The sequence below is a fragment of the Myotis daubentonii genome, chromosome 3 (assembly GCF_963259705.1).
Source record: "Myotis daubentonii chromosome 3, mMyoDau2.1, whole genome shotgun sequence".
Taxonomy (NCBI): Eukaryota; Metazoa; Chordata; class Mammalia; order Chiroptera; family Vespertilionidae; genus Myotis; species Myotis daubentonii.
This window is the reverse complement of record NC_081842.1, coordinates 182,855,592-182,881,895: the sequence shown is the minus strand read 5'-3', so window position 1 is coordinate 182,881,895 and position 26,304 is coordinate 182,855,592. Positions and strand designations below refer to the sequence as shown.

At 49.4% G+C, this 26,304-nt stretch overlaps 1 protein-coding gene across 6 annotated transcripts in view; it reads right to left on the bottom strand.

Annotated features, from left to right (window-relative positions):
* GLIS1 (GLIS family zinc finger 1) overlaps window positions 1-26,304 on the bottom strand; it is a 228,701-nt gene that overhangs the window by 54,957 nt on the left and 147,440 nt on the right. The window lies entirely within an intron of this gene.

Here is a 26,304-nt window from a genome sequence, read left to right as displayed (position 1 = left end):
AATTTTTGGTTACCTTGGTTTTGCCAATGATTTTTAGATACAACACCAAAAATATAATCCTCAAAAGAAATAATTGATAAACTTCTGCTCTGTAAAACACAGTCAAAAGAATGAAAAGACCAGCCACAGATTGGGAGACAATATTTGCAAGACATATCTAATAAAGGATATTGTCCAAAATATACAAAGAGTTCTTAAAACTCAACAATAAGAAAACGAACAACATATTTAAAAATGGGCAAAAGATCTGGACACCTCACCAGATGGCAAATAAACATAGAGGAAGATGTTCCACATCATGTGTCATTAAGGAATTGGCAAATTAAAGCAATAATGAGATACCTCTACATACAATACCTAGTAAAATGTCTATAATTCAAAACACTGACAACACCAAAGTCTGGCGAGGACATAGAGCAACAGGAACTTTCATTTATTGCTGATGGAATGCAAAGTGTCTTTTACAGTCACTGTAAAAGACAGTTTGGTTGTTTCTTACAAAACTAAACATCTTCTTACCATTCTATCCAGAAATTGTACTCCTTGGTACTTACCAAGTGAGTTGGAAACTTATGTCCACACAAAACCTGCACATGGATGTTGGTAGAAACTTTATTTGTAATTGCCCAAACTTGAAAGCAACCAAGATGTCCTTTAGTAGATAATGGGTAAATAAAACTTACCCTCGTACATCCAGGCAATGGAATATTATTCAGTTTTAAAAAATGAGACATCAAGGCATCAAAAGACATGGAGAAACTTCAAATGCATATTACTAAGTGAAAGGAGCCAATATGAAAAAGGTACTCATTGTCTGAGATTCTGGAAAATGAAAAACTATAGAGATCAGTGGCTTCCTGGGGTTGGGGGCAGGGAGACAAGTAAGCAGAGCACAGAGAATTTTTAGGACAGTGACACTATTCTGTGTGGGACTGTAATGGTGAATACATGTCACTATACATTTGTTAAACTCATAGATGTGCAACACCACGAGTGGACGCTAATGTAAACAATGGACTTTGAATGGCAATGATGTCAGTGTAGGATCCCTGAGTGAAACAAATGTACCACTCTAGTCCAGGATATCCACTGTGGGCGGCTGTGTGTTTGGGGGCAAAGGATCTATGAGAGAACTCTATGTACTTTCCACTCAATTTTTCTGTAAACCTAAAACTGCTCTAGAAATAAAATCTATTTTTTTAAAGCAATGCCTTTTAACTGATAGAAGGTGTCTACAGAAACCCTACAGGAAGTATTATATTTAAAGGTAAAATGTTAGAAGCATTTAAAATCAGCAGCAAGACAAGGATGTCTGCTATTACTGTTTCTTTTCAAAGAGATAAAAAAAGTATAAGGATTGGAAAGAAAGAAAGAAAGAAAGGAAGGAAGGAAGGAAGGAAGGAAGGAAGGAAGGAAGGAAGGAAGGAAGGAAGGAAGAAAGGAAGAAAGGAAGAAAGAAAGAAAATCATCATTATTCACATACATGAGAGTCTGTATAGAAATCCCAAAGGAGTCCACATAAAAAGTAATAGAAATAATAAGAGAATTTGTCAGGATGACTGGGTAGAAGATAAATATACAAAAAGCAACTGTATTTTGATCCACCAGGAACAAACAAAAAAATAATTTAAAAAGAGATATGCTTGCCCTGACCAGTTTGGCTCAGTGGATAGAGCGTTGGTCTGCGGACTGAAGGGTCCCAGGTTCGATTCTGATCAGGGGCATGTACCTTGGTTGCGGGCACATCCCCGGTTGGGGGTGTGCAGGAGGCAGCTGATCGATGTTTCTAACTCTCTATCCCTCTCCCTTCCTCTCTGTAAAAAAAACAACAACAATAAAATATATATTTTTTTAAAAAAGATATGCTTTACATCAGCAACAAAACAAAAGAAACCTATGAATAAATATTTAAAAGAGATGTATGCAATACGTATATGAAGAAACATAAAATCTTGCAGAAAATCACTAATAAAGACCATGTTTATAGACAGGAAGAATTAATATCATAAAGAGGCCCATTTTCACTAACTGATCTATAGAATACCAGTAAGTGGAATTCCAATAAAAATCTCAGGAGTTTCTAATGGAAATTTCAAAGTTGATTCTAAGATATATTGAAAAGTAAAGTTCTGCATGAACATACAATGGAGTCAAGACAGCCTCTTCAATAAATGGTGTTGGGAAAATTGGACAGATACATGCAAAATAATGAAACTAGACCACCAACCCCCACCATACATGAAAATAAACTCAAAATGGATAAAGGCCTTAAACATAAGATGGGAAACCATAAAAATACTAGAGGAATCCACAGGCAGCAAAATCTCAGACATATGCCGAAGCAATTTCTTCACTGATACTGCTCCTAGGGCAATGGAAACTAAAGAGAAAATAAACAAATGGGACTACATCAAAATAAAAAGCTTTTGCATAGCAAAGGAAACCATCAACAAAACAAGAAAGCCCACTGCATGGGAGAACATATTTGCTAATGTTATCACCGATAAGGGTTTAATCTCCAACATTTACAGGGAGCTCATACAACTTAACAAAAGGAAGATAAACAACCCAATCAAAAAATGGGCAACGGACCTAAATAGATACTTTTCGAAAGAAGACAGAAGGAAGACCAAAAGACATATGAAAACATGCTCAAAGTCACTAATCATCTGAGAGATGCAAATCAAAACGACAATGTGGTACCATCTCACACCTGTCAGAATGGCTATCATCAACAAATGACAAGTGCTGGAGAGGATGTGGAGAAAAAGGAACCCTCCTGCACTGCTGGTGGGAATGCAGATTGGTGCAGCCACTGTACAGAACAGTATGGAGTTTCCTCAAAAAACTAAAAATAGAACTCCCATTTGAGCCAGTGATCCCACTTCTAGGAATATATCCCAAGAAACTAGAAACACCAACTAGAAAGGATACATGCACCCCTATGTTCGTAGCAGCACAATTCACCATAGCTAAGATTTGGAAACAGCCTAAGTGCCCATCAGCAGATGAGTGGATTAGAAAACTGTGGTACACCTATACAATGGAATACTATGCTGTGGTAAAAAAGGAGTTCTTACCATTTGCAACAGCATGGATGAAACTGGAAAGCATTATGCTAAGTGAAATATGCCAGTCAGAGAAAGATAAATATCACATGATCTCACTCATTTATGGAATATAATGAACAACATAAACTGATGAACAAAAACAGATCCAGAGACAGAGAAGCATCAATCAGATCATCAAACCTCAGAGGGAAGGTAGGGGAAGGTGGGAGTAAGGGGGAGAGATCAACCAAAGGACTTATATGCAAGCATATAGGCCTAACCAATGGACACAGACAACAGGGGGGTGAGGACATGAGCGGGGGTGGGGTTGAGGGGGATGGGGGTTAATGTGGGGATAAGGACACATATGTAATAATTTAATCAATAAAAAATTTAAAAAAAGAAAAAGAAAAGAAAAGTTCCAAGAACATCCAAGTAACACTTAAAAAACACTGCAGTAAGGTATGGGGAAGGTCTTTCCTATTAAATATTAGCAAAAACTTTAAAAAAAAACTTTTGTATTTAAGGTAGTGTGATACTGATACAGAGGTAGGAAAACTGACTAATGGAAGAAGAGCACCTAGAAACAGATTCATAAATATATAGAAAGTGATATATAACAGGGTGGCATTGCAAATCGCTGGAGAAAGGATGGCGAATTAGATGAATAGTTATCCAGATGGAAAAAATTAAATTTGGTTCCTACTCCACACTATACAAAACCTTAAATGAGAGTAAAACTTTAAAAACCTTAAAATAAATCCTCTTATTATGATACAAGAGGATTTATTTGTGACATCAAGTTAGAGAATGATTTCTTATAACAGACACAAAAGATATAAATAAGTAGAGGAAAAAAACTAATAAATTCAACTCAATTAAAATTAAGACCTTCTAGATGTGAAGAAAAGGGAACCCTCATGTACAATTGGTAGGAATGCAGACTGGTACAGCCACTATGGAAAACAGTATGGAGGGTCCTCCAAAAACTAAAAATGGAACTGCCTTATGACCCAGTGATTCCACTTCTGGGTGTATATATATGAAGGAACCCAAAATACTAATACAAAGAATATATGCACCACTATGTTCATTGCAGCATTATTTACAACTAGAGGCCTGGTGCATGAAATTCATGCACTGGGGGTTGGGGGGGGGAGTTGTCCCTCAACCAAGCCTGCTCCCTCTCCCATCTGGGACCCCTTGGGGGATGTCCGACTGCCAATCCTAAACCAGCAGTCAAACATCCCTCTCACAATCTGGGACTGCTGGCTCCCAACTGCTCACCTGCCTGCCTGCCTGATTGCCCCTAACCGCTTCTGCCTACCAGCCTGATCACCCCCTAACCACTCCCCTGCCAGCCTGATTGACACCTAATTGCTCCCCTGCCGGCCCAATCACCCCCAACTGCCCTCCCCTGTAGGCTGGTTGCCCCTAACTGCCCTCCCCTGCTGGCCCAGTCACTCCCAACTGCCCTCCCCTGCCAGCCCGGTTCCTCCCAACTGCCCCCCCTGCCAGCCCGGTCACCTCCAACTGCCCTCCCCTGCAGGCCATCTTGTGGTGGCCATCTTTGACCACATAGAGGGGCCATCTTGTATGAGGGCATGATGGTCAATTTGCATATTACCTCTTTATTATATAGGATAGCCAAGCTATGGAAGCAGCCTATCAACAGACAAGTAGATAAAAGAACACAATGGCACATATACAATGGAATATCACTTGTTCATAAAAAGAATGAAATCTTAACCATTTGCGACAGCAAGGATGGACCTAGAGCAGAGGTGGGCAAACTTTTTGACTCGAGGGCCACAATGGGTTCTTAAACTGGACCGGAGGGCCGGAACAAAAGCATGGATGGAGTGTTTCTGTGAACTAATATAAATTCAAAGTAAACATCATTACATAAAAGGGTACGGTCTTTTTTTTTTTTTTTAGTTTTATTCATTTCAAACAGGCCGGATCCGGCCCGCGGGCCGTAGTTTGCCCATGGCTGACCTAGAGGGTATTATGCTAAGTGAAATAAGTCAGTCATAGAAACACAAACACCATATGATTTCACTTATATGTGGAATCCAAACAAAATAAACGAACAAACAAAACTGAAACAGACTCAAAGGTACAGAGAACAGACTGATGGTTGCCAGAGGGGAGAGGATTGGGGGACTGGGTGGAAAAGGTGAAGGAATTAAGAATTATAAATTGGTAGTTACAAAACAGTCATGGGGCAGTAAAGTACAGCACAGGGAATATAGTCAGTAATATTGTAATAACTATGTGTGGTGCCAGGCGAGTACTGGAAATATTGGGGGAATACTTTGTAAAGTATATGGTTGTCTAACTACTTCACTGTATACCTGAAACTAATACAAAATAATATTAAATGTAAAAAAAATTTAAGACCTTCTATTCCAGAAAAGCACCATAAAGAAAGAAAATATAAATTACAAACTGGCAGAAAATATGAAGAATCCCTATAAATCAATAAGAAAAAGACAAACAACCAATAGGAAAATTGGCAAAGAACATTAAAGGCATTTCACAGAAGAGGAAACAGAAATGGCTCACAAACTATGAAAAGATGCTCAATCTCATTAGTAATCAGCTAAGGGAAAATTAAGACCACCACCAGATACCATCTCACACCCACCAGACTGACAAGATTATGCAATATTCTTAAGAAATTGGAACAACAGAACTTCTATATACGGTGGGTGTGGGTGAAAACTGGTACAAACACTTCTGGAAAAAAATAATTGGTGCTATCGTATATTCTCTGAGCCAGCAATTCCAGTTCTAGGCACACATTCTAGTAGAACTCTTCCACTGGTCCAAAAAGGCACACGAAGGATTCTCACAGCAGCACTGTGAACCAGCAGAAAACTCAAACAACCCAAATGCCCATCAAACAAGAGAATGTTAAAGTTTAGATTATTCACACAATGTAATACCGCACAGTAGTGGAAACGAATGAATTAATAGCTACACACAATAACATCAATAACATCTTACAAACATAACATTAAGTGAAAAATTACAAAGACCACATACAGTAAGATACTATTTTTGTAAAGTTTTAAACCAAGCAAAACCAAACAATACATTGTTTATGGATATATATGTGTGTAATGAAACCATGTTAAGGAAAGCAGAGAATGCCAAACAGAAAATGAGCAGCAGTTCCAGAAATTCATGGATGCTCATTTTGCTACGGCTTATTCCTTACACATATTTGCATGTATTCTTTCGAATGTATCGAATATGATATAATTTTTTAAAATGTAAACACAAGTAAGGGCCCTGTGGCTAAACAGTACTAGTTCAAATCCTGGTGTCTTTCCAGTGTGTGACCTTGGCTAGTCTTCCCTTTCCTAAGCTTCCGTTTCTTTGTCGGTAAAGTGGGGAGAGTGACACCCCCCGTGGGGTGCTGGGAGCCAATCCTAACCTAGCACAGTGCCAGCGTGTATCAAGCACGAAGTGAGCGTTGGCTATTTTCATTGTTACTATTAACAACAAGCACAGTGGCAGGGCAGGGACTTGGCCACCCCACCTCTCCATCCAGTGCTCCTGCTCTGCTGCCCTTTCTCCCTGCGGCCCCAGGTGGGCTGCAGCAGGTGAGGCTGTCCAGCCTGTCAGCAGAGCAACGGCATGAGGCAGCACCATGGTCCACAGCCCCCGTGCATCCAGGAGAGGTTTACATCCTGGTGGGTTAAAATCCTCAGTGGGCAGTGCAGTGGCCTCTGGACTGAGGTGATTACTAACCTGCCCAGTGCTAAGAGCCCTCAGAGGATGGCCGGCAGCGAGCACGCCAGATGGCACGGGCGCCTCTTGGATTCACATGAGCTCTGGGGACATAGGAGTCTCTTCCCGGCGCTGTCCAGCACCATCGCCTGGAGCTGGGCAAGGGAGGAGGCCGGCAGGTCAAGCCCTCCGGACTCAGGGTGGGTTCCACTTCTAGCCTTGCCTCTGCTTGCTTTAGAGCCGCAGGCAAGCTGCTTCAGTCTCTCACTGGTAAGGCAGCACCCATCTCAAACGCATTGTGATCTGAGATTAGTGCCCGCCACAGTACGAACTCCATCACTTTTAGCTCTTATTGTTCCCATGGGGACCCAGGCTCAAGGTGATCATCATTAGTTTATGGGTCCTACAACTCAACCTGCATCATGTCTGTGTCCCAGGGCCCAGAGCAAGGCTTGATACAGAATAAGCAGCTTCAGGGACTGTTTGCTGAATAAAACTGCCAAGTGGCAGGCAGCCTTCTACCCCCACACTCCAGACCAGACCTCACCCCTTTCCGTCCCTGGGGCAGGAAGGTCCTGCCTGTTAGCAGTCTTCCTGGGACTGAGCTGAACCTGCCTCCTGACATCTCCCCCCCCCCCCCCGCCCGAGTTTTGAGAACAGAGGCAGGAAAGTGGAGGGAGAAGCCCCCACCCCACTTGTACCCATCTCTAGGGCCCAGATCCAGCCTGCTCTGCTCAGTGCTGCTTCTCTGGCCACCCTGGCCGGGAGGAATGATGGCTTTCTCAAGGTCATAGAGCCACATACACAGACACCTGATGTATGGACACACAGACGTGCAGACGCACATTCACATCACAAACCAGAACACTCACGGCAACACATACAGCACCTCAACCTCACAAAAGTGCCCACAGATACTAACATGCAGACATACACATATGCACACATTTACCTGTGTGCACTCCCCCCCACCACACACACATACCCCATAAGCATATATAGTTAGGGACATGGTGATGAGCACCCAGAGACAGGCAGACATATACAAACATAGGCCTTCGCAGGCACTTGGGAACTTCAGCAGCCAGGGAGCCAGGGAGCCAGGGTCTGAGCTTCTCAGTGGGAGGAGGGCTCAGTGCTTTCCTAGAAATGGACTTGACTTACCCTGAACCCATCCCTCAGGGCCAGCTCAGGGTAATGCTGGCGATCAGCCTCCCCTTGGTCACTCAGCAAGCCTGACATCTGAGGGGATTTTTAAGAAATGGAATAAACATTCAAGGTATAATGTCTGCCCCGTCCATGCCATACAAATTATCACACAAACTGCAAGATAATGACAATTATCGAGCATCAACTGTTGCAGGCCAGTTTGCCCGTGCAGAGACCTCACTGCCCCCTCCACCAGCCTGCAGCCAGCTTTAAGCCCTCCAGGCAGCAGGATGCTGTGATCCGGGACAGGCCTCACCCACCCGGGCCATCTGCACTTTGACCTCTACGCCCATGGTCCTGGCTTTGAGTTCCATCAAGGCACTTTCTGGGAGGCCCTGGTTGAGCACAGTTCTGAGCCTCAGTTTCCCCAGATGTCACTGGACCTTTGGTCAGCTTCACCTGCAACTTCCCCGGCCACCTGCCTTTTTCCCAGGTCTCATTCACCTCTGACCCTAGCACTTCACACAACGCTGGGCATATCCCAAGGACTAAGAACTATTGAAAGAATGAATGACCCCCTCCCACTCCAGTGGGAGACCACCTGTACCCTAATCCTCCTCTCAGGGCCTGCTTCTGGGACACCCACTAACTGGAGTAAACACCATTTCACAAATAAGGAAACAGAAGCTTCAGAAAGGTAAAGTAACTTCCCCTGTCACACAGCACAGCCTTGCCCTTGGGGGTTAGTTCTGGGGACGGAGCTCCCCACCCCTCACCTGGGGATGCTAGTGAGGTCCTGATGTGTGCTGGTCCCTAATACTGAGGAAGGGCCTGGCCGGTGTGTGGCTCAGTGGTTGAGTGTCATCCCCGTGAACCAGGAGGTCACGGTTCGATTCCCTGTCAGGGCACATGCCCGGGTTGTGGGCTTGATCCCCAGTAAAGGGTGTGCAGGAGGCAGCCAATCAATGATTCTCTCTCATCATTGATGTTTCTATCCCTCTCTCCCTCTCTCTTCCTTTCTCCGAAATCAATAAAAACATATTTTTTTAAAAATAGGGGTGAAGGAAGCAGCCCCATTTTGCCCTTAGGTCCAAGCCACATTCATGGTTCCAGCTGCACCATTAATGAGGGGCACTGTGTTCCTTGCCTTGCCTGGGGTCTAGATGTGAATATAGTTAAGAGGAGGGGGCTGAGTTCAGCCAGGGTTTGACCACAGGCTGTGGGGCCCGTACCCTCTCAACAAAGAGTGCAGTCACTCCAGGGGCAGAGTGGGTGGCCCCGTCTGACCCTGGCATCTTGTCAGGGGCTCTCACTGGACACCCTGGCCCAGCACAGAGAATTCTAGGGCCAAGATGGAAAACTACATGCAAGCACAGTGCTCTCTAGCAACCTATATAAATCTGGAGAAAAGGGGTCTTTAAACCCTGGGAAACTGCAACCAAAGACACTAACCATGTTCTTGGAAAAGCCTCTAGAATCAAGTAATTACCTGTTAGTTAACAAGAGGGGAGCAGAGATTTTAAGTAATCCCCTGGCATGAGTGTGTGCATGTTGGCCCTCCAGAGGCACAGGAAGCACACACACACACACACACTTATGTTCACACGCACTCACAGCCCAAGCTCGGGTCGCAGGCCTCAGCCGCCTCAGACAGAGCCGGAGCTCCTCCATCTGACCCATCAGGTTCTCTGTTGCTAGTCCCACTCCCCTCCCCACCACTCTCTCCACCCCACTTGATGCTCTGAGTCACTCAGAGTCTTTTCTTATGCTGCTCCCTCTCCTTGGGATACCCTTCCCATCCTTTTGCTCCTGGATAACTCTTCCCTCGCTTCCCTCCAGAAGCCTCCCTCCTCTGGGTCCCCAGGGGATGCATCACAGGGATTTGTAACTGGGGCCCTTGAATCTATCCCTGCTCTAAACCATGAGCATCTCCATAAGCATCACTGTGCAGCCAACACTCAGCACCAGACAGGCACAGCGCAGGTGCCTGGTGGGGAATGAATACACACACACAGCTGCACACAGACAGAAGCTGTTCTTAGCTGGCCCTTGCGCTGACCTAGGGCACGGAAGATAGCACAGCACCCGCTGCACAGAAGGACTTCGTCAGGGCCCAGTCCACCAGCCTGTTATCTCTTCTCTGAGACAAGCACCGTCAGTAGGAGATGGATGAGAGCCCAAGAGGGCCCAGGAGAACGAACAACCTGAAGTACCCCTACTACGTGACCCGGTGGGCCCACTGGGAATGGACAAGGAAATCATCACCCCACACGCCCTCGCTGCATCGTTAGAAATATGCCTGCTCCAGATTCACAGCTCAGCCCTTTGTGTTTTCTCAGTGAATCTTTTCATGTTGGCGTTATTATCCATTTTACAAACGAGGAGACTGAGGCTCAGAGAAGACTGAGGCTGGGATTCCAAACCCTGGCCTCCCACTTCAGGGCGCTCTCATGAGGATTTGATAGCCAGACAAAACTGGCCCTAATGCACACGCTGGCTGGCCTGCTTCCTTTCCCAGACAATAAGAATCCTGCAATTCAGAAAGCTGCCTCTTTGCCTTGGCTTCAAGGAAGCTCTAGGACAGTGGTCGGCAAACTCATTAGTCAACAGAGCCAAATATCAACAGTACAACGATTGAAATTTCTTTTGAGAGCCAAATTTTTTAAACTTAAACCATATAGGTAGGTACATTGTTATTAACTTAATTAGTGTACTCCTAAGGCGTGGGAAAAGCCACACTCAAGGGGCCAAAGAGCCGCAAGTGGCTCGGGAGCCGCAGTTTGCCGACCATGGCTCTAGGACAGTGTTTCTCAACCTTGGCTGCACATTAGAATCACCTGGGAATCTTTTTAAACTCCAGAAATCAGGATTTTAAAAAGATTCCCAGGTGATTCTAATGTTCAGCCAAGGTTGAGAACCACTGCTCTATCCAATTGAGCTAACTGGCCAGGTGCCATGAATTCTTTGTTTTTTAATCCTCAACTGAGGACGTGTTCACCAATTTATTTGTTTGTTTATTTATTTGTTTATTATAGAGCAGAAGGGATGGAGGGAAAGAGGGAAGGAGAGAGGGATGGAGGGGGAGGGGAAGGGGGGAAGAGAGAGAGAGAGAGAGAGAGAGAGAGAGAGAGAGAGAGAGAGAGAGAGAGAGAGATCAACGTGAGAGAGAAAGACTGATTTGGTTGCCTCTCATACATGCCCCAACTAGGACCGAACCTGCAAACTAGATATGTCTCCTTTTGGTGTACAGGACGACACTCCAACCACCTGAGCTACCCAGCCAGGGCCCCAGGAATTCTTAAAAGAAGACAAGAACTCAATAATAAGGAACAAAATGGACTGAAACAGAAGGAAACAGACCAGAACATCACAGGGATTTCCTGTTGTTTCCTCCACCTATTCTCCTTCATGGGATGAAACAAACTCAGAGAAGGAAAGGGTTGGGGCGACGCCCAGAGTGTATTCCAGCTCTCCCAGTCTCTGCAGGCCTCACTTCTGGCTGACAGCCACTGGCCACAGCGGGTACAGTACCTAGAGTTAACAGAGCTGTGAACTACACGGATTTAAACTGCAGAGGTCAGTTGAAAAATTCCACCTGTAACCCAAGCAGTTCACACCCCAGTTGTTCAAGGGTCAACTGACCTGTGAACGTGTTTTAACTTAAAAAAACAAACCTTTTAAGTCTGAGAAAATGTTGTCTTTATACCACTGCCATCACAAAGTGTAATTTTAAATATTTTTTATGGAGGAAGTGCCAGAGCCCCAAGTGCTGGGGTCACGAAGGTCTGTGAGGCCCTCTCATGGCCCCATCTCACCAGGAGGACTGGAAGCTCCTACTTCCCACCTGCCAGCCCCCAGGGCCCAGGCCTACTCTGCATTTTCCTCCAACAGGAACGCTTTCGAGAACGTTCCAGGGGAAGTGTGCCTTGCCAGGTGAATCTAATTTATACCCTGCGGTAACCACCTCAGACAGCTCCTGAAAGGCTGAAACCACGCCGGCTGGGAGGGGATCCCTGGCTGATTGCACCAGCCCGTTGTCAGGACAAACCTTCCTGGCTGCGCAATGTGGAGACAATTAGAGAGCTGGCGCTTTGACGGCAGAATCGAGAACCTCCTGACAGAGGTGTTGACTGTGGGCGGCAGACCCTCCGTTCCTCACCCCCGAGGACCACACCTCATCTTCCCAGCCCAGAGCTGGGCTCACTGTGGGGGCAGAGGGGGAGCAGGGCTGGCCTGAGAAACACCATCCCACCAGAGGGCAAGTGGCAACAGAACTCAGGAGAGGTGTGGCAGGTGAAGGGCCCCTGGGCATCACCTCTGACCCTGAGTGACCCCGGGCATCACCTCTGACCCTGAGTGACCCCGGGCATCACCTCTGACCCTGAGTGACCCCGGGCATCACCGCTGATCCTGAGTGACCCCGGGCATCACCGCTGACCCTGAGTGACCCCGGGCATCACCGCTGATCCTGAGTGACCCCGGGCATCACCGCTGATGCTGAGTGACCCCGGGCATCACCTCTGACCCTGAGTGACCCCGGGCATCACCGCTGACCCTGAGTGACCCTGGGCATCACCGCTGACTGAGTGACCCCGGGCATCACCTCTGACCCTGAGTGACCCCGGGCATCACCTCTGACCCTGAGTGACCCCAGGCATCACTGCTGACCCTGAGTGACCCCAGGCATCACTGCTGACCTTCTGCTGGCTACCCTACCTCTCCAGGCCCCAGTGTCCTCACTGGGAAGATGTGGCCATTGCCATGAGGTTGTCATGAGAGTGATATGGAGTGAAGAGCAGTAAACAACTCCAGGCAGATGAGACAGGATTATAATTCCCACTGAACAGATAAAGAAACTGAAACAGAACAAGGAAACAGCTTGCCCAGCCAAGGTCCTGCTGCATAAGGGATCGCACACTATTCAGATCTTAGACATGGACCTGGATCCAGGAGCCCCGAGGGCAGGGTACAGTGTTCCTGAGGACTGGTTTACTTGGGTGCAAATCCTGACCCAGCTCTTACCTGCTGTGGGAACCCCAACATTCTGTCATCTGCCCCGTGTATGTAGTCACAGCTACAGAGTCCTTCCCTCCATCCTGGACTTGTCTCAGGACCAGAGCCCTAGGCAGCTGTTCCCACACCCCACCCTTTCTCTGCCTCCCCAACCTGTGAGGTCAGATATCTTCCTGTGTGCAGGGCTCGGGAAGTAGGGCATGAGGACCCCTGGGGCTCATGGTGCAGTATCTTGATTCAGCAAGTCCCACCTGGAACAGGTTAAGTGAAAGGATTGGCTCCTGAAAAGCTCAGATTACATGTGATTGCTTCTGAGGAGTCATAGTAACTAATTAAGGTGCCTTGTCAGGGGTCCACTGGGGTGAGCTCAATGAAAATGGAGTGATCAGCACATGCTCGATTACTGAGACACACTGACACATGGTATTCTAGAGCAGTGGGAGGCCAGGGTTTTGAATCTTAGCACTTAACTTCTCTGGGCCTCAGTCTCCTCATCAATCAAATGGGAGAGTAATGCTAACATCAAAAGAGTCACTGAGACAACACAGACCAAAGAGAGCACACTCCTGACAAATGCCACTTCCTTTCCATCCCCACACTTTCGAGTAGCTGCTTGGGGTAGTTTAATCATTTCCCTGCTGCATTCTTGGCTGTAATAGTTCTTTTGTCATCAATTAATGCAAAATTGTACTCTTGCTCTATCTTTGAGCCATGGTCGTAAAAATAGGGTCTGTGGAGGCAGAATTAATGATAAACAGCTGCAGGGACAGCAGCTAATTACTGAATATCTATGTGGAGGACTTGCCTGGGTATTTCTTTCCAAGCCCCAGAAATAGCGTGGGAACCCGGATGAGAACGTCTCCTTTCTGGGCCTCAGGTTCCAAATTCATAAGTGGATTGAGTCTGATGGTTTCTAAGTTCCCGTCTGGGTCTGAGGTTCCATGAGCTGGTGGACTCAAGGTGAGGCCTCTCCTTTACCCTAATACCGCAGGTTAAGGAGAAAGGGAAATGAGGGTGAGGGATGCGGTAGGAGGAGTGAACTAACATGTGCTGAGCACCTACTGTGCACCAGGCGCTGTGCAGGGCTCTCTGGGCACACTACCCATTTGGCCCAACCCAGACATGCCTCTTGGACAGCAACCTGTGAACTCCTCACCACAGCCCTGTGAGCTTGCTGCAAAAACCCTCATTTTACAGGGACTCCTGACTCCCTTGCCAGCACACTCCATCATGTCTGCCCCACTGAGCCAGGCTTTCCCTTTCTTCACTCAATCACTTAGCAAACACTTGTTGATCATATTACTTCCAGACATCGAAGACACAGCAGGAAACAAAACCTAAAAAGATTTAGACTTCTTGGAGCTTATATTTGAGTGGAGGAAACAGATCACAGACAAACACACGTCAGGTAGTATGAAGCATAGAAAGTGGCTGAAGATGCTACTTTAGACAGGTGGTCAGGAAAGGCCTCCTGGAGCAGGTGACATGAACCTCCATGAAAACCTCTATGGGCCTGAGTCATTGGAGGTGGGGCTAGAACCGTGGTCAGCAAACTGCGGCTCGCGAGCCACATGCGGCTCTTTGGCCTTGAGTGTGGCTCTTCCTAAGCCTTAGGAGTACCCTAATTAAGTTAATAACAATGTACCTACCTATATAGTTTAAGTTTAAAAAATTTGGCTCTCAAAAGAAATTTCAATCATTGGCTCTCAAAAGAAATTTCAGTCGTTGTACTGTTGATATTTGGCTCTGTTGACTAATGAGTTTGCCGACCACTGGGCTAGGGCAAGAGCATTCCAAGCAGAGAGAATGACCATACAAAGAGCCTGAGATGGGAACAAACATAGTCTGTTTGAGGAACAGCCTGGGCCCACTGAGGCTGGAGTAAGAGAGAAGAGTGTGGAAGGACCTGAGATCAGAGAGCTCGGCGTGGGTCCCACACCTGCCCCTTCCTACCTCCATTTCCTTCCTCCTACCTGGGCCGTGCTAGCAAAGCAGAGAGATAACTATGGATGTCTGAATGTCTGAGTACAAATGATCTTAGGCATCCTGGAGTCCAAGCCTTCCATTTTGCAGATGAGAAAACTGAGGCCCCAAAGGTGTCTGATGACTTTCCTAGAACCACCAGGCAGTTTGAGTGCAGAGCTGGAGGGGGAGCCGAGCTCTGAATCCCTGGTCCACACTCTATATCAAGAATGACTGAATCAGGGTCATGAGACCTCAGGGCTTTGAACACTTGAAGTTCTCATCACACACATGAAGACACAGAGGCCTCCAGTCCAGGTGGTTCCAGTGCAGGAAGACAGTAAGGGACTGGAGCGGGCAGGGAAATGAAGACTCAGGTTGGTGCATGCCTGTGAGGGCCTTTGTCCAGCAATCCATCATCATGCTTTTCTCATGCACGTGGGTGTGATGTTTGAGACCCACCACTAGTTAAAAGTCTCCCTGAGTCTGCTGGGCGGTGCTTCATGAAGCAGACCCTGCTGGGAGGGAAGGTGACTGATTCTGACACATGTGGACCGCGCAAGCCACCACCCATCTCCTGCCACATGGCCTTAGCGGGTCACCTCTCTGCCCTGGGCCTCGGGTCCCATCTGCCAAAGGGCACCGCAGCACTTGGGAGCAGCATCAGATGAGATTCTGGGGAAGGTTCTTTTCTGGAGCAAACCCAGCACCAGCCAGCGCTCTCAGGGCCTGGGTGGCAGTGATGGTACAGACGGAGGCAGCACATGCAGGCCTCCACATGGCCTGGCACACACAGTCAGTACTCAGTAGACGTTTCCTTGGGCTGGGAGGCAAGAGACTGGGCTCGGTTCTTTACATTACTTTTGCTCATGATCTTCCATGAGCCAAATCCTCTCTATGGGCCTCAGTTTCCACATCAGCAAAAACAAAGTGCAAACAAGGCATTCAGACGTGTGGCCTCCAGGAGCCACCTCCTCCTGTCCTGGATACCTGGTGGGGGGTGGGAGAGGCGGGGGGAGCATCTGAGGCACAGCAAACTGGTCTTTCTCCCTGGGGCCAAACTCTCCTGACTTCCAGTTGCTATGCTGGCATCTAAACCTGGTCAGAATGACACCATAAGGCCAAACTGGCTCCTAAGACTTGGGGTTCAGCAGATTCTGGGAAGCACAGATGCATGGTTAAATGGGGGTGCAGAAGGCAGCTTTGGGCAGTGGGACAATCACAGAGCAGGGAACCAGAGACATAAGGTAGAGTCCCAGGTGTGATACCTGAACAGGTAGCTTCCACTCTGCGGATTTCGGTGACCCCTCTGTAAAAGAGGGATCCTGCCATGGCCTTGTGCATTCCCGGAGCACAGGAGCTACCCACCAAACTCTGCATCCTGGGGCCCTGCCATACCTGGGAAGGTGCCAATGTTACTTTCAGCTCAAAAACCTATGCATTTTGACTCTGATACAACAAAAAGAATTGAACCTACTGGGACATGTGCCTTGCTCCACAGGTGGCACAGACCTCCTGGTCCTACCCCCAGAAGTGCAGTCATGCAGAGACCTTCGGTCCCATCATTCCATCTTCAAGAAATGCACAGCCCAGCACCACCGTGCCATCTGCCTTCTGAGGCTTATGTCCCCAACACATAGACTTGTCAAGAGAGGCGGGGGGTGGGGGGGGCGGGGGTGATGAGGGAGGAAGAGCAGACTGTGCTTCTTCGGACGGCTACCTCCCAGCCCTGTGGAAACTGCCACTCGCAGGGTCACGGAGTCCCGCAACAGGCTCTTATTTTATCATTAGCCATGGCGGAAGAATGCATGGCGAGGAGGCAGCACGGCACGAGTCAGTGCCATAATCACTTACAGACCGTGCTGGCCTCAGGCCTGGCAGTGGAGGAAGATTTATTGTGGGGATGGAGAGAAAACAAAGAACAGTTGTGCAAACTTTACGGAGCTACATTATGGGAAATGCCTTTCCTGTTTCCCACTGGTAAATGTGCTGGACGCTGTTTCCAAAGGGAATTGGGTGCAGACACTGTGCCCCGAAAGGCTTGCCGAGCTGAGCTGAGCTGGCCTGGCTCATGGTGCCAGGCCCTGGCTGACGGCCAAGCCCTGCTGTCTGAGGCACAGAGGACCTGGCTGCTCTGTGAACCTGGGGACGAGGGCTCCTTCCTGAGCCTCCATGGCCTCATCTGCCTACTGCCATTCCCCACCAACGTATCTGCCATATGACCAGCATTGGAAATGTTAACACTGATTGTGTCGCTCTCCCATTCAGAACCCCTCCACCACTCTCTCCACTGCCCTCAGGTAGAGTCCACGCTGCCCACACTTGACTCTGAGGCTCTGCCGCCTCTGTTCCCAGCTCCCATGCACGTGATGCGCTCCAAGCACCAGACGACGCCCATGCTTCCCCCGGGGGTCAAGGCTGTCACATCTCAGAACTTCCATACATGCTGTTCCCTTTCCTTGAAATACCTTTCCTCGTGGTCTGCACCTAAAAAGCTTCTCCCCTCCCCTCAAAGCCCAGCTTTGATGAGGTGCCGGGGGGAAGTCTCTGTGGCATTGGGTTAACCCCTTCACCACCAGATCGTCCCTCACCTGATGCTGCACCCACCCCCTGCTTCTAGCATTGAACGTGGCACAATGTGTATCCATAATGCTGTGTTGAAAAGTTGACAGGAGGGAGGGGGAGAGAATACAGATGAACCCAAGGCTGTCTCCTGGGCGAGGGGGAGAGACACAGGTTCTGGGTCTTAGAGTGTCGAGGTCACCGAGGCCACGGGGTTGTTTGACAGAAGAAGACAGGATGCTGAGGCCTGTCACGGCAGCAGCCCAAGGGAGGCACACAGTCGGCTCAGCTAGCCCATCCGCCATCAGCGGAGACATAGCCTATTAATTCTCCATGAGAAGTTTACCATTGCCAGCACGTCCCTCTTAGAAAACATGGTCTGGACGCTTTCTTAGAGTCACTGTTGATTCTATCTGACTTTCTCATTCCAATAAGAGAATCATTTCAATTCCATTTACATTTAATTCAAAAGCTCCCCCCCCCCGCCCTTTTATTATTTTAATTCAATTCAGAGGGTTGTGTGTTTTTATCCTTAATTTTTTTCATATTCCATAAAGCAGCATTCACAAAACTTGGCCAGGGTTCCTTAAGTGTGGTGCTCCCAGGAATTCTCATCTCTTCAAGAGCTTGGGTTTGATGACTCAAAAGTAAAAAAGGAACAAGAGCTCCTGTTTTCATGCATTTTCAAGTATCTGCCAGGCATGAGGTAAGTGCTCCATATACATGATCTCATTTAACTCTCACGACACTCCCCCTTTAGACAGAGAGGACACTGAGGCTCAGAGAGGCCTTGTGACTTATTTGGATCTCACAGCTGCTTAAGGAGCAGAGCGGAGATTTGAAACCGAGGGGTTATCCCAGGGATCCTCAAACTACAGCCCACAGGCCACATGCGGCCCGCCGAAAACATTTATCGGGCCCGCCAGGTGTTTTTGCCGCCACTGCCTGTCCTGCTCAGCAGCCGACTTGTCCCGGGCCCGCAGTGCGCATGTGTGGAATGTCTGAGGGACAGTGAACTGGCCCCCTGTTTAAAAAGTTTGAGGACCTCTGGGTTATCCTATGTGCTTGGCTATTAGTCCACCCTGGCTCACCAATTCCTGGCTCATAATTTAAATAAGATGGGGAGGGAGGAATCACGGATAGAGAGGAGGTAGGAGTGGGCATCAGAAGGTGAATGGGAATGATGTGGGGTGGAAGGTGGAGATGGAAGTAAGGGAGTGGAGGATGAGGTAAGGGAGGGCTGTTGGGCAGGGAAGGAGGAGAGGGCAGGAGAGCTGCAGGCATAGGCCTAAAGGCCAGAAATTGCATTTGGGGGAGCCTGTGGCTAACAGGTGACATGCTTGATGGAAAACCCAACTGGGAAGAACACACCAGGCAGGAGCACTGGATTTGGAGTTGGGAACTCCACTTGATCCCCTCCATGGAGCACTCTGCAGTGTGCAGAGCACAGCCTCTCCACCCCTTACAGAGACTCCTCTGCAGTGAGCAGCACAAGCCGCATTTTACAGATGCATACACTGAGACTCGGGAGTGAAGGGGCTTGTCCAAGATTGCATAGCTAGTGAGCAGCAGAGCTGGGACGAGTCTCCAACGCCACCTATCTCCAGTTCCTCTGCCTTCCCAGGCATGCCATTTCCATCTGGCGCTCAGTTTCCCACTCTGTACATGACGAAAGGGAGCCTCGGGGCTCTGACCTGACCGTAAGGCCAGAGCTTCAGAAAGCTCGAGTTTGATTGTTTTAAAAACTAAGGGCAAGAGGAAGGCATCCAGTGTGAGCCAAGATCTGTGGAGCTGGCATCTTAGCTTCAAGAAGGGAAAATGCATTTTAATCTGTTGGGTCCCCAATGAACTCAGAGTGCTATGCATTATCCCATTTCACAGCTCCGGAAACTGAGGCTCAGAACAGCCAAGTCCCATCCAAGGTCACGCAGCCTGTCCGTGGCAGAGCTGGCACTTAAACAGCCTTTTTTTGTTCCTTTGGGGACACTGGCAACAGCATGGCCACTATCCATTTTAGACTCTCCCTTTTCTCCTTTCCTAATGCAAACTGCCCAGACCAGTCAGATTCATCCGTTGTGCATGCACTGTATGCCAGGCACCATGTGAGCATCTCATGTAGAGTATCTCACAGAAGCCTGGCCACAGTTCCATTCCCTCAACTCTCCAGGTAAGAGGACAGAAGCCAATGTGCACACAACCACAAGCTGACAGATAGCAAAGCCAGGTTTCAAGTGAAGGCTTTTTTTTTTTTTTTTTTTTTTTTTTTTCAGAAAAACTTCCAAGCACCAGATTAGGGGGTGGACATGACCATCTTTAAGGTCCGTCTAATTTTGTGACTTCACAGAAAACTGCTCTGGAGGATAGGATCCAGGCAACCTCACACAGCCTTGGAGCAGAGAGGTCAGATGGCTACCCAGCCCTCTCCTCTGCCTCCACGGTCAGGCCAGGTGTCAAAGAACATGTGGTCCCCCAGACACTCAGCCACACCAGGAAGCACTGATACACTTGGGCAATGCATTCTGAAAGAGCAGGAGACAGAGAAACGGGAGCAGAGGAGGGGACACTGGGCTGGGTTGTGAAGGATGGGTAGACATTTCCTGTGCTAGGAAAGGCATTCCAAACAGAGGAACCAGCAAAAGCCAAGGCCCAGTGGAGCAAAAGAAGCTGGAGTCCAGGAGGAGAGGCGGCCTCGGGCAGGGAGAAAAAAAGCAGGCGTTCCAGGGCTACCGTTAACTCTTAACTCCAGGTGGCACGGGGCCACTGGCGCTGCCTCTCCAGCTTCAGCTTGCCCGTCTAATAGTGAGTAGACAAGAGGACTGACTGAATCCCAGGAGAGGCCCCAGAGGGGCTGTTAACGAGACACATCTGGATGCCAACTTGAAGGCTGCTTTTGCCCAGAAAGGTTTTCCTACCCAGACCCTTCCTCCCTGGAGTGAGGTGAGGCTCAAACTCCCATTTCCAAAGTGGTGGGCTTCAGACAACCTGCACGGGCTGGGCCAGCCTGGCCTCCCTAGGCTCATTTACAACAGGATTCTCCGGGGGTTTTCAATCATGTTCCACTTCGCGGGTTCTTAATCACTCCAGAACCCCCAGCCTCCACAAAGAAAGCTTGTTTTCAGGTGACATATTTATCTTATATGTGAAATGTCTTACTCCTTATCCCATGAGCACTTTCTCCTCCAAGTCAGAGCAAAAGACCTGTCGTGCAGGCAGGGACCTGCAGCAGGCCCTCACGGTGACTGGGGCACTGGCCTAGGAATACTAGTTAAATGCTGATGTCTAGTGGTTTCCCTGCTCCACCAGGACTTCCTGAGGCCAGACTGGCTTGGATTCCCTTCTGTGATCCCCAACTCCCTCTCCTTCCCCACCCCTCTCAGAACCCAGGGTTTTGTTACTCAGGAGGGGTGGGGCTGTGGCAAAGCAACAAGAGCAAGCCAGCCCCAGGGCCTGGCACGCAGATGCTCAGTCACGCCGTGCTGAATGAGTTTCAGATCTGAATATTCTCTTGATATTTGTAAGAAGACTGATGATTATTCTCTGCCTGGAAGATGGCTTGCGGTCTTGACGGGCACACAGTCTCTGGAGTCAGGCTGAGAGCTGGGTTCAAATCTAACCCACAATATACTTGGGGCCTGGACTTGAGCATGAAATGGACATCCCTTTCCCCATCTGTAAAATGGGGATAATAATTCCAGTCTCCAGGGATGTTCTGAGGGCTGGGATCATGCATGTGGGGAAGCCCTATATAAATTGAAAAACACCCAACGAGTGTTTCAATAACGTTCCTGTCCCTCTTGACCGACTTGGACAAGGTTGTGTGTCAGGCCTCAAATCCTCAGCTCCTGGCTCCCCTCCCTCCACTGTCCAGCAATAACATCATAAGATTCAAGGGCAGTGTCCTTCCCACGGTGCCAGAAGTCTCCCATCACAGAGTCCTATCTCTGGATCCCGGCTCCCAGCACAGGGCCCTGCACACGGGGCAGCCTGCCCCTCGGGTGAGGCAAGTGTTTCGGGAGGATCCTTCCCTGGTTTATGGCTCACTATCCCACTGACTAACCTTCCCTAGCCATCCCCTTCAGAAAACTCCCTTCCCAATGAGGCCCGTTGTGTGTGCTCCCTGGTCCTCACCACCTCTCAGGGTCTGTCTTCCCTGGTAGACCTGCCTGCTCAGATACTTCAGGCTCCCAAATAATTCCCAGGATGGAGCCTGAGGTGTTGAGGCGAGTCAGGGTGGCTGCTGGCCTGGAAATGTGTCCTACCCTCAGGGCTGGCCTCCGGCCACGAGGGGCAGGGAAGGTGCAGATGCCCAGGCACCGTCCGCTGCAACTTAAGAGGCGCAGAGGAATCGACTCTGGAAGGAAGAGGCTGGGCAAAGGCGGGTAAGTGGAAGGCAGCAAGGCCTCTGGAGTGGTCCAGGCAGCCGAGCCAGGGGATACAGAACGGGCCACGTGGGCTCTGAAGGCCCGTTTCTTCTTCTGTAAAACGGGCATGATAACTCATGGCTGGGCACAGCATGTCTCGGAATATATTAGTTCTCTTCTCTCACAGGACTTCCCATGAGTTATGATCCCAGCCTGCCAATCAAGTCTCTCTCTCTCTCAGCTCATAGCCTGCCTGGGCAGATATGGTCAGTATCCATCCCCTGCCAGGTGGCAGACTATGTGCCCTTGGGAAGTGACATAGCCTCTCTGGGCCTCAGAGTTTTGACCAATTTTGTCTGAAGATGGCATGGGGAATTGCCAACACTGAGCCAGAATATAAAAATCCCTGAATCTCAATAAACAGCAACTCCCTCTATCTCCCCCAAACCCCTCCTAGCACCCAGGGTTTTGTTCTCAGGGGCCTGGGGGGCGGGACAAAGCAAAAAGAGGAAGCCAGAAGCCCCAGGATTATGGGAAATGAAAGTAAGTGTGGCCTGGGCTGGCCCTCTGGGAGATGAGCAAGGAGGTCCAGCCAGGTGGCGAGTGTTTCAAGTGTCTTGGCTGGTTAAGGTCAATCAATAATGATCAGCTTTTGGCTGGATACATTTCCCTGGCCCCAGGTCCAATGGCACCGGAGACAGAGTGTCAATAACAGAGAGGGATGGGGACCAGTGGCTGGTGTGCTGCAGCTGTGGAGGGACCCAGGCAGGATGGAAGGCCAGCCTAGAGGCTCCAGCTGTGCATGGGACCGGAGGCACCGACCAGAGCCTCCTCCCCGTGCCTCTCCCAGCACCCCTTCTACTCCAGTCGCCCTCGGCAGACACTCGGCACGGAGCAGGCACTCTGCATTGCTGGTGGACACCTCACAAGGCCAGTGGCTCGCGTGACAGCCCTGCCCACCTCACCAACAGCAGAGGCTGCTGGAATTAGCTGACCTCAAGGCCAGCCTCCACCACTAACTTCGCGCCAAGCCTCAGTTTCCTCTTTTGTGAAAGAGCCATAAATGATCCTGTCCTAACTCCTAGGGCTACTGTACGGGTCTCCTGAGATGATCAGTGTGGAAGAAGGTGATGAGGGAAGGACAGAATTAACTAAGCATCTCCCTAGGTCATCTCTTTCCATCCTAACAACAACAATCCTGAAAGGCAGGTACTATTATCGCCCCATTTAATAATCAGCTGTGCTTCAGTTCAGAAAGTCCACGTCACCTGCCTGAGGTCATACGGCTAGTGAGAGGCAGGGCCAGGCAGGGCCCTAGGTCTTGTGACTCCAGACTGGGCTTTCACCTGTCTACACACAATTCCCACATGGCACTCACAATGTTGGTCAAAGCTCTTCACAAAAGTCAGGGGCTGTTGTCATTATGATCCTATATAATAAAAGCCTAATATGCAAATCGACCGAATGGCAGAATGACCGGTGGAACGACCAGTCGTTATGATGTGCACTGACCACCAGGGGGCAGACACTGAATGCAGAAGCTTCCCCCAGCCCGCAGGCTCTGATGGGCGGCAGCAGGGGGCAGGGCCAGCGAGCGGGCGACGCCATGCCAACCAAGGCGGGTCCCAGCAGGGACCCCTCCGCCCCACCAGTCACCCCACAGATGGGTCCTGATCGTTGGCCAGGCCTAGGGACCCTACCCATGCACGAATTTTGTGCACCAGGCCTCTAGTTTCTTATAAAACCCAAGGCTATGAGAGGTTTTCCTTTTGCCTCTCTTTCTCCATGTGGAGAAAAGCAAACTACACAGTTGGCTAATTCCTTCAGTCTCAGACAATCAGAATTCCAACTGTCTGGGACAGCCAACCTAAGAAAGCAAGAAATTAATCTTTTCAAAGCTAAGGTCTTCGAGGCGTCGCAGCAGTATTTGGGTTGGACGTAACCTTGCTATCCTAACGCAGATGAAACCCCAAATGTAATAAGGCTAAGACAACTCGGACCACGTAAGAACCATAACAGGATATTGCAAAGAGATTAGGGGGCTTCCTCTGGGCGGTGGGACCAGCCAGGGGAGGGCAGGGTGAGGGATGGATGGCATGGTCTACCTGGGGGCCAGCGAGGGGGGTCCCGGTCCCAGGCCTGGCTGAGGACGAGGCGGCGTGGCAGAGGGGGGCTGGCTCCTCCCCGACACCTCGAGGCTGCCTGGTGCGGAGCGAGGCTTCACACTTAGGTTAAATGTAAACCAGCTGCAGGACGGAGTGTTACAGTTGGATGGGGTGGGAAGGCTTACCTCATGAAAGAACTGTGGAAACGGCTGCTGGAAAGATAATAAAAGGATTAACTGCTATTTTAGTGGGCCATTTACTCTTCAATCAAAGTGTCTCATCTATTTCCTGTTCTCCAGAGGCTCTGGGTCCAAAATTCCTTTGTCTATTACAGCACATGGTAGCAGAGGCCTGTCATGAGAAATTAATAATTTTACAGGGAAGGGTGATTTTATTTATCTGGGTGCGGGCTGGAGCCCGCCCCTTCCCACGGGTTGCCTACTGCGCCAGCATCTCCGGAAGGGGGAGCACTCCCACGGCGGGCAGGGAGGAGCTCAGAGGAGACCTCTGCTACCATCTCCAGATGGGGGACCCAGCAGGGCTGGCCCCATGACCCCAGAGAATCATCAGTTGAACAGGAGAAAATCTGCACAAACAAGAGCACCACCATTTAGAAAGATGTGTCTTCAAATTCCACTCCAGTGGTTATCAGCTGTATGACCTTGGGCAGCAGATACTTATTGTTGTTAGTATTATTGCTATCATGATTACTAGCCTCTACTGTTGTTGTATCGCTAGCTGTAAAATGGGGGTTCTAAGAGTATCTACCCCGTAGGGTAGTGTGAGGACCACACAGAGTTACCGATTAAAATAGCCCCTGCACCCAGTCAGCACACAGAAGCTGCTTGCCAGTATGATCACCATCACCCCAAACCCTCAAAGGGGCAAGATGCAGTGTTTTATAGCAGCAAGTGGAAGGCCAGCTGGACCCCCTGAAACCTTTGTTTCTTTGCCTGTATAAACTGTTAGTTTTATAGGAGTCATATGAAGATTAAACGGGTGAGTACAGCTTTAACATCACCTCCTCCTTGAAGCCCTTCTGGGCCTCCCCTCCTTGAGCCCACGCAAACTCCATCCCAGAACCTGTCACTGATCTCCACACCATCTCCCACCCATCCCTGACCATGAGTGCCCCCAGGGCAAGGACCATGGCAGGTCTGGATCTGGGTACCCAGAGTCAGGCATGAGCCAAATCTAAGCCAGTGTCTTTCTGTGGAGTCTGCTGAATCAAGCGAGATCCTGGCAGGCTGGCCCAGAGAGGGATCCTGAGATTTCACTGAGTAATCTGTGTTTCTCTGACCCACTTGTTAGTCCTCTATTTACCAAACTGGAAAATGGGCAGGAAAGCCTCAATCATCTCTGAGGGCCCTAATGTGCAACACGGACACTGCTGGATGCTGTGATTCCACACAGGAGGCCCTAGTGTGAGAGGGCCCTGACCACAGCTCACCGGGAATCAGGCCGTGTAGCCTCCACGTAGGCTCCCAGGCACCAGTGGGATCACCCACCAGAAAGAAGACATGAAGGACTGTAGCTCCAGGGTCTCAGAGGGAGACAGAGCCCCTCTGTCTGCCAGCAGCCCTGGCCTGTGATGTCCATTGGTCCTCTCCTTCCAATCAGGAACATGCCTTTCAGCAAGCCCTGTGTTGTGACACCCCATGTGAACTGGAGCATCCCCAGAGAGTGGCTGGCCACCAGCTCTCCCTCCAGCACACTTTTGGGCCAAAGACATGTGGTAACCTCAAATTCTCAGCCTGCTCCCTCTCGCCTCTCCCCACACCAGCACACTCACCACCAGCTATTCACTGCCCCTCACTTGCCTATAAAGTGAACTCCTTCTCATCCTCAAGACGCAGCCTCCTCAATGTTGAACAGGCTGGGCCAAGGGATGCCCAGCTCACAGCAGCACAAGCAGATGGGGACCAAAGGACGAACACCTGGTCCCAGCAGGACCGAGTTTATGCTGCCAGTTGCCAATGCTTCCTGCCTCCTCCCTGGTCCCTACAAAAGCTGCCCTGGGCTTTGAGCAGGGACAGATGTGTGCCCCTGTTCCCACTGCACCCCTTCCCAGACTGAGTGCTCCGCCAGGCAGGGCCCAGTGACAGTGACAGCACACAGGTGTGGAGGAATCAACCTTGGCTCTGACACTGCTGCAGCCCAGACACACCGCTCCCTCCCTCTGCCTCACCCAGGCCCCAATGGGTGGGCACTGGTGGCTCCACAGCCCTTTCCCTCTGAGCAGGCACTTTTCCTGGGGGGCTGGCTGGGCCTTGGTGGCAGGCACAGTGCTCAGCTGAGGATACCAGGGACTAAGCCTACACTCCTCCGATACGGATTTCCACCAGGGAGAGCAGACGCAGA